This window comes from Mandrillus leucophaeus, unplaced genomic scaffold (genome assembly GCF_000951045.1).
Source record: "Mandrillus leucophaeus isolate KB7577 unplaced genomic scaffold, Mleu.le_1.0 Scaffold1007, whole genome shotgun sequence".
In the NCBI taxonomy this organism is placed as follows: Eukaryota; Metazoa; Chordata; class Mammalia; order Primates; family Cercopithecidae; genus Mandrillus; species Mandrillus leucophaeus.
In genome coordinates this window covers 502,488-512,107 of record NW_012098177.1, presented here as the reverse complement: position 1 = coordinate 512,107, position 9,620 = coordinate 502,488, and positions in this window count along the sequence as shown.

Genomic DNA, 9,620 nt, shown 5'->3' with positions numbered 1-9,620 from the left:
AGATCTGAATTTCCTTGGATTTGGAAACCACTTTTGCCTACAGTAACAACAGAGAAATTTTGTGATACAATAATAACACGTACATGCAGTGTACATGCTAATTAATGGCAAATACAGTTGAGGTAAGGGCCAGCTATACCTTCCCAAGAATACTGTACCTGTTCTTTGGTGCTTTGATTTGGTGTGTATTTTATCCGCTCACATGCTGTTTTTCCCCCACCTGGTTTATAACTGTATTTCAAATACATAAGATTGCCAAACAGATAGTTCCTTAGTAGATTAGGTGCTGATGCAATGAGTTTGTTTATATTATACCTTACAATTATATTTATCTACAGCATTCAAATGAGAGCTTGTATCATGCAGTGGATAAGAGACCAAGCCTAGCTGTTTGCAAATCCTGACTCAGCCACTTAGCAGCTGTGTGCCTTTTAGGCAAGTTATTTAACCCTTGTATGGTATGGTTGTCTTATCTGTAAAATAAAGATAATAGTAGCACCTAACTCATGGGGCTTCTGTGAAGATTAAATATGTAGAGTCCATAAAATGATGCCTAGCACATACTAAAGACTCAGCTAATGCTGGTTTTCGTTAACATTGCTTATTGCAAACAGGATTGTGAATCTCAGTATTAAACTGAGTCACGACAGGTGCTCAATATTCATGTCCCATCGATAATTCTGCTTCCTGCAAAGACCTTTCCTAAACGTAATGAACCCTCTCTTTAAAATACCAAGGGAACTTTGATTTACTTTTCTTTTGGTGCTTATGTTGCTGTACCTACCACATAAGCAGTCATGAGGATACTGGCTCATTTTTCCAGTAGGAAAAAAACTCAGAAGGGGGCTATAGTATCCATTACCAGCTCCTAAAGCACTGGCATTTAAGATCAATCAGAAACTAGTATCGAACTGAGAATAAATGAATATTTATATATTAGGCAGCTCTTTCACTCAAAAGTGATATACAAATTGCTTCTTGAGGAATGCCCCTGTAATGACAGTCTTACAGAAGAGAACTTGCCCTGGGCATGAATAATGTTTACCATGAAAATAAAGTTTTCTAAGTGCCGTTTTGGACTGGCTTACTCTCAGATCTGCAAACCAGTAGAAAAAACAACCATTCCAAAGAATGTGACTTTCAGTAAGAACAGCAGGGCTTTCCTTTCATGCCCAAACTTTTCTCTGGGAAAAGGAAAATCAGTACCCTGCAGGGGATTTTCCAGGTTTGTTTTCTCCAATTTTGCCCTGCTTGGGCAACACATGTTGACAGCCCAGATGGAAAATGTTGAAACACTCAACAAGGATGCTCTTCCAACTACATCAAGCTAAAGCCTGTGGGATATCCTTTTGATATAACTATACTTTTTCATACTTTTCCAATTCTCTCAAGTTAAGGAGAGAGAAATGTGAATTAAAGGTATAATACTTACCAGTGATAGGCAGTCTGTATGAATCATTGCTTATAGATTTTAGTCCTCGAACAGTTCACATTCTGTAAAAATATTCATGAATTCTTATTTCAAAAATGTTTTATGGCTAAAGAAGAAAAGTTGCACGCTGTAGGGTGTATGTATTGTGTGGTTACTTCTAAAAACAAAAGTCATCTTTCAGGACACTTTAGAAAAACAAAAAAGGGATTCATATCAGTTAAAGAGGAAGAGATGCCACAAGGAGCATTGTTGTCTTGAAGAAAGGGAGGAACTCAGCCTCTGAAGAACATACTACAGGTCCATCCCAATTCCTTAACTTACAAACACCTCCTACTCCCAGCTCCCACTTCCACTGTGCCACTTCTCTGCTTTACTTCCTCTGAGGCTGCACTTTACCCTTCTAATCTCCATTATTCCCTCCTTGCTACGAAAAAACGAGGCTAAACTGGACTCTTCACACCACCTTGTGGCAACATCCAAAAACTTGGGATTTTTGTTTGTTTCTTTTACTCAGAAGTACTTCCAAAAGTCTTCATGATACAGTTTGGCTATATCCCCACCCAAAATCTCATTTTGAATTGTAATCCCCATTGGTAGTTCCTGCTGAGTTCATTCTCTTTCCTGTCACCTTGTGAAGAAGGTGCCTTGCTTCTCCTTTGCCTTCCACCGTGATTGTAAGTTTCCTGAGGCCTCCCTAGCCATGCTGAATTGCGAGTCAATTAAACCTCTTTCCTTTATAAATTACCCAGTCTCAGGCAGTTCTTTATAGTAGTGTGAAAGTGGACTATATACTTCCTTTTGTAATTAAACAAGTTTTTTTTTAAAAAAATGATAAATAACTAAAATTTTCCTCAACCCATTAAATGGTTGAATATATATTATTTTGTACTTCAGTAGTATGGGTTCTTGTTAAGGATGCCTTATCATCATTGATATTTATGTTCTTAGTTTTGTCCTGCCAATTAACAATGAACTTTTATAACACAAACTTCTTTTTCACTTCAAAAAACTTAAAACAGATTTACCATTGAATCAATGAAACAATGATAGTTTAAAATATAGAAAATAATAATAATAGGAAGCACAAGGAAATTAGCTGCGCTTCTGCTTTTGTACACAAAGACCTCTTCAAATAGTCTGTAACAATCACAGGTCTGCTCTTATTCCTCTCCCTTCCAATAAAAATCCTACACACATTTGATATCTCCTAGACCCTGCTTTGTTTCCAAAGATTCAGTAACTTGAAAAATATATGGTGTGTCCTAGTTGAACACTAAAGTCTTTGTACAAGAGCATGGGTGTTTGAAGACTTATTACAGCATTTGAATCAGGTTCAAGATAAAAGGGACGTGAACAAATAGCTAAAGGCATGAAGGTGTCCACGGATGAAAAGAAATGTAAGCTTCAGAGAAAATAATTTCTAGATTTCTAGATTTGGAAGAAAATTTCCAAGCTCTCATTTATTAGTGGAGGAGATGAAGAAACATAACAGATCATACATGGCTTATTGGTAGCGGTGTGGGATGAGTCAAGATCCTCTGATCTCCAGTTTATTGGACCTTCTTCCAACATGGAAAGAGATTCTTGGCATAAAACCATACCAATGACAGGAAATAGGACAGTGACAGTAATGGTCCCCTTCTAAATCTAGACTTACCTTTCTGCATTGTTCTAGGTTGTAATACACATATTTCTGTATAGAAGAAGATCTTGGAGACACAGCAGTTCTAATTACAATGGTAAATACACCAAATCACTTTGTCCAGCACTTCTAGAGGACTCAACGCATGAAACAACAAGGGCTACTTTTGGCTTTCTTGCAAGTCACATGAGCATATTTCAGCAGATCATCAGACTGCACATTAGTTATGAATGAGTCTTCTGAACCTATTTTATTCTTGTGCTTGTAAAAACTTCAGGGTCAGTCCTTCAATCTGTATCGGAAACAACTGGAGCAGGCTCAGAATGAGGGTCTTGATGGATAATATCCTCTCAGCACATCTCAGTTCCAGTTCCAGCAAAGTCATCTTCCCTGTGACTCTTATCTGTTCTACTCTTTCTTGGTCATGGATGTCAATGAAAACTCTACTTAATGTAAAGTAGAACATCACATCTGATTTTTATAATATTCAGCTAAGAAGAATTTCCCTCTTAGAGTAAAAATTCTCTCTCATTTGAAGTATGACACATTGACCATTTCTTTTTGTCTTTCTCTCTTTTTTTTTTTTTTACAGTCCTACATTTCTGTCCTCTCCTGCTGTCTCTTGTTCATTTATTCTTTTTTTTTTGAGATGGAGTCTCTCTCTGTCCCCCAGGCCGGAGTGAAGTAGTGTGATCTCGGCTCACTGCAACCTCTGCCCCCTGGGTTCAAGCAATTCTCCTGCCTCAGCCTCCCAAGTAGCTGGGATTACAGGCATATGCTAGCACGCCCAGCTAATTTTTGTATTTTTAGTAGAGGTGGGGTTTCAGCATGTTGGCCAAGCTGGTCTAGAACTCGTGACCTCAAGTGATCCACCCACCTCAGCCACACTGACCATTTCTTATATGACTATTGTATCTGTACGTGAGGGGTAAATGTTGGGTAAATGTTGGGAAAGACGCAGGGTCCTTTGGAATTCGGCATGCCTCCCAAGCATGTGGTGTTACATGATCCACATCACTGTTGAGCACAACAGAGACAGACATGTTGGGACAGCTGTCATTGTGTGATGTCAAAGAAGGGGTTTGCTGCAGGCTTTGGCTTGACATGCTTTGAAACATTTTTCAGCCTTTTGGAAGCATTACTATATTCTCCATGTATAACAGATCCATTTTTTTTATTCTGAGAAAATATGTTATATGAAAGAGACAACGTGGAAAGCTGCCTATGCCTACAGGATTCTAGCTTTCATGAATTTCTACGATCAAGTTACGACCTGAGCTCCATCCAGAGAACAATCACCACTAACACATTATATCATTGAGCTACTAATCTTTATGTAATATAATGTGTCTAGGCATTCAGACAACAAAAGCTGAGGTAGTACCAAATAGTGGCCAAGAGACTGGCCTCAGGGTCACATCATAAAAGTTTTCCAATATGTAAAATTGAAAGATATGCCTTTAGGTTTGTTGCAAATATTAAATTGTATAATGCAAGTAAAGTACTCACATTTACTGACGCAGATGGAGTGTTCTCAAAATATTACCTACAGGCAGCATTACATGACGCCAACACCCAGGATTAAAAGTGGGAACAAGACAATAATCCAGATTTTGTTAAAACGATAAGGGATATTAAAATATTTGAAATAATTTGATTAATTGATTTTTTTTAACTTGGAAGAACACAGACTTATCCTTAAGTTACCTTCTCGAAACACTTTATTTCACATAAGGTGCCTAGCAAAGAGCTTTGCATATAGTTTGGAACAATTAATGTTTGTAAAATGAATGAATGAATGCATGATGTGTTGCTATCCATCACACAGCATATGATTTCTTCTCTCAAACCCCATGCAAAAATTACAAATACATGTATATTTAGCTTCCATTTTCCTGAGGACATATGAGAACCATAGGAAGATGTATTTGTATATAACAGAATAAATTTTCTTATTTTCTTGGCCCTCATTTACATGAATGTGGTCATTCCTGGTGATAATTATGTTAGTCATAATGCTAATACTTTTGTAGAGAATCTCACAGTTTTCAAAGAACTTTTTTCTCAAAGCATTTTCTTCCACACATATAAATGAATATTTCATTTAGACTTCAAGGGCGAAGTACAGATAGGAATCATTGTCATTACTTTATAGGAAACAAAAAGTATTCAAGCAGATTGTGATTTGTCTAAGGTCATACAATCAGTAAATAAAAGGAAGAGAAGGGTGTCCACACATGGCTGGTGCTTAAGACATGCTGAATGTTTGCATGGATGGATGGATAGATGGATGGATTGGTGGATGGATAGATTAATGAACCTGCTGTAAATATTCTAAGTCTACTGCTTTCTCTACTGCACCAAAACAAAGAGATTAAAGTATTGTCTTAGTACTTGTGTCTATTTCTAGTTTTTACATCTTTTGTATGTGTTTATGGTAAAATTTATTTACCATATTTGATTAGCAAGTTAATCTGTACACATATAATTATTGACACCCTACTATTCACTAGGCACTGGTGAGTAAACAGCTGTGAGTGAGAAAGAGCCTTTTCAAGGTATTCATATTCTGTTTGGTGACTGGAGAGCACAGACAAGAAACACTATAAGAGACAGTGACCCATGGCCTAATGTCTGCTGTGAACTTTAGGCAGAGGAACAAGCTGCAGACAAGGGACCCTTGTCTATCCAGTCCATTAATTTAGTGGTCAACTGTAAGAATGGTATTTGTGATTTCCAGTGACACACACAAAATCATACCTACATCGAGGAGAGGAGAATTAAACTATGTTATTTCTATGTTCAGTAGTAAACAAGGTAAATAAAGGTATGTAGAAAATATACAAATTTATATACAAAAAATATACAAAATGATAATAAAGTGATCAAAACAGAGCATGTCAATGAAGCGGCTAGGGCTATGAAGATACAGGCATTTATTTACTATATAGCTTAAGAATTTTTAAGGCACCAGACTGAAGCTTCTCAAAGGCATTTAATACAATTCCACTCAGTTCAGCATACATTGACTGCTTATTACTGACAAGACATTGAATCTAGGTTAATTTCATCAGTATCTTTACAAACCCAAGGCCTAGCATGCAGTGTGTGCACCATAAATGCTTTCTGAGTGAACAAAAGAATAAATGCATGAAGCTTGATGGCCCATCCAAGGAGCTGAATCAGAAACTAAATACAATCATATTTTTCATTCTGATTCCATTTCTTATATTAACTATTTTACTTACAGATACTTGTATGTTTCTAGTGACCCAAGTTGACCTTAGCTATTTCCTTGCTTGAATTTTTTTTTATTACTTTTGTAATAAATTACTATGACCTTAGCGGCCTAGAGCAATACCCATCTATTACCTCAGTTCTCCAGCTCAGAAGCCCAGGTGAGCTCAACTGGGTTCCCTGCTTAGAGTTTCTCAAGGCTGAAAGTGAGGTACTAGCTGGGCTGGGCTCTTATTTGGAGGCTGTGGGGGAAGAATCACCATCAAACCTTATTCAGGTTGTTGGCTGAATTCAGTTTCTTGCTGTTGCAGGATTAAGTTTGGCTTTTTCTTGCTGACTGGTAGCTGGGAGTCTTTTCCAGCTTCTGAAAGTAATCCTCAGCTTACCCTCTCCATCTTCAACCAGCAATGTGAAGTCCTTCCCATGGGGGTTGAATACTTCTCATGCTTCAAATCTCTCATTCTCACATTCTCTCCTTTGCATTAGTATTATATACAAGTGAACAAAGTGAGTTGGTGCACTTACCATGAAGTGGGAGTGACTAAAAAATGCATGTCTATCAAGGCAATAACCCAACGTCAGATTTTCAAGAAAATTCTAAATATCCAGAATTGGAGAGAAAGTATCTCTATTTATATATATATTTTTAAACTCTGCAGATCAAAACACACATTTCTGCTACCTACTTCTAACTCTGGGTTACCAGTTTATCTATTCTCTGCACTAGATTCTGCACAGATTTTTTTAGTTCTTCTTAAAATAAGGGTTCTATCTCTGTATCTCCAACATCTGGAATTTCTCTGACACCTGTTAAGCCTTCAATTAATGTGTATTCAATGAACTAATGGTTATATTAACTTTCTGGTTAAAATGGGTTTATGCTGTATGTTATCTGCCTTTCACAGGAATGTAATGAGAGTCTGATATTTTTCATCTCCTTAATTAATGCTCATTGCACCTAATTGAGGACCACAGGAGTGGATGTATTTTTTAAGGTTTACTTTTAATTGGCAAATAATAATTGTATAGATTATGAGGTACAATTACCTCATACACCTATTTCTTTGTAGTGAGAACATTTACCATCTACTCTTTTAGCACTTTTGAAAGATATAATACATCATTACTAACTATAGTCACCATACTGTACAATAGATCACTAGAACTTATTCCTTCTGTCTAACTTAAACTTTGTACCCTTTGACTAACACTTCCCTTATCCCCGTTCATCCACCCTACCTCCAGCCTCTGGTAACCATCACTCTCTACTTCTAGGAGCTAGACTTTTTAAGATTCCACATGTAACTGTTATCATGCAGTATTAGTGTCTTCCTTATTTCACGTAGCATAATGTTCTCTAGATTTATCCATGTTGTCATAAATGACAGAATTTCCTTCTTTTTAAGGCTGAACAGTATTTCTTTTTCCACTCATCCACTGATGGACACTTACGTCGTTTCCACATCTTGACTATTGTGAATAATGTTGCCATGACCATGGCAGTCCAGATGTCTCTTCAACAGACTGACTCCCTTTTCTTTGCATACACATTCAGAACCAGGACTGCTGGATCACATGGCAGTTTATTTTTAGTTTTTTGAAGAAGAACCCTCATACTATTTTTCAAAATGGCTGTGTTAATTTACTACCAACAGTGTACAAGGCTTTCTTTTTCTATAGATCCTCCCAATGCTTGTTGTCTTTCTCTTTTTTTTATGATAACCATTCCAACAGATGTGAGATTATATCTCATTGTGGTTTTAACTTGCATTTCCCTAATGACTAGAGGCACTGAGCAGTTATTATGTACCTGTTAGCCATTTGTATGTCTTCTTTGGATAAATGCATATTCAGGTCCTTTGCCCATGTTTAATTGGATTATGTGTTTTCTTGTTATTGAGTAGTTTGAGGTCCTTACCTATTTTGGATATTAGCCCCTTATCAGATATATGATTTGAAAATATTCTTCCTAGTCTGTGGGTTGTCTCTTCACTCCATTGTTTCTGTTGCTGTGCAGAAGCTTTTTAGTTTGATGCAATCTCATTTGTCTATTTTTGCTTTGGTTGCCAGTGCTTTGGGGCTTTGGGGTTATATCTAAGAAATCATTGACCATACCAATGTTGTGGAAGTTTCTCCATATGTTGTCTCCAAATACTTTTACAGTTTCAGGTCTTATGTTTACATCGTTAATGTATTTTGAGTTGATTCTTGAATATGGTGTGAGATAAGAGATGGTACATCTTAATGCGTGAGGAATAGTGTATGTTCTAGGAGCAAAAGCATTCGCAATACATAAAATATTTTCACCATTGAAACTGAGATTGCTCAGGGAACAAATCAGCCTTTGACAATATTTATATCCACATCATTTAGAGATTGCCTGAAAGCATTTATTCTGCATGTGAAGCCACATTTTGAACTGAGGTACCCCTGAGGTACCCCTTTGAATACTTTACAAATGGCTTCTTCACTCTATCTGAAGCCCAGGTTTTAAAGTACATCATCAATCTCTTATACCCCAAGCATTTCTCACATGGCTCTTTACTAGTGTGACAGTCTTGTCTGATACTATTTTTAGCACTAACTTTGAAGCCTCCAAAATTTAAGCATTGTATGTTCTCAAAAAATAAGGTGACCCCAAAATCATGGTCAGGTGTTGGCGTGGGTGCAGGATTAAAAGCATGAATAATAACTTTGTGGAATTACTGAAAAGTCCCTCAGTCAATTATATAAATGAAAAGTCAATCCATAAAAAAAAACATGCAACATATTTTGAATTTCTGAGCCAAATATCATGCCTCATTTATATGGACTCTCAGAATCTATTTCTTACCATAGCAAAGAAAATTCATTTCTGAGTTCAGAACCTATCAACAAAGAAAGCTAGGAGAACTGCCAATTCTACTACTACTGTACAAAGATGAATGACCTCCAGTGAATTAGCCTGAAGCCTAATTTAGACACTCAAAGCTAGAGTGTTGGGCAGGGTACAGCGGCTTCATACCTGTAATCCCAGCACTTCTGGAGGCCAAGGCAGGTGGATCACTTGAAGTCAGGAGTTTGAAACCAGCCTGGCCAACATGGTGAAACCCCATCTCTACTAAAAATAAAAAAATAAAAAAAATTAGCCAGGCGTGGTGGTGTGCACCTGTAATCCAAGCTGCTAGAGAAGCTGAGGCAGGACAATCGCTTGGACCTTGGAGGCAGAGGTTGCAGTGAGCTGAGATGGTGCCACTGCACTCCAGCCTGGGCGACAGAATAGACTCTGTCTCAAAAAAAAAAAAAAAAGAAAAAGAAAAGGAAAAAGGT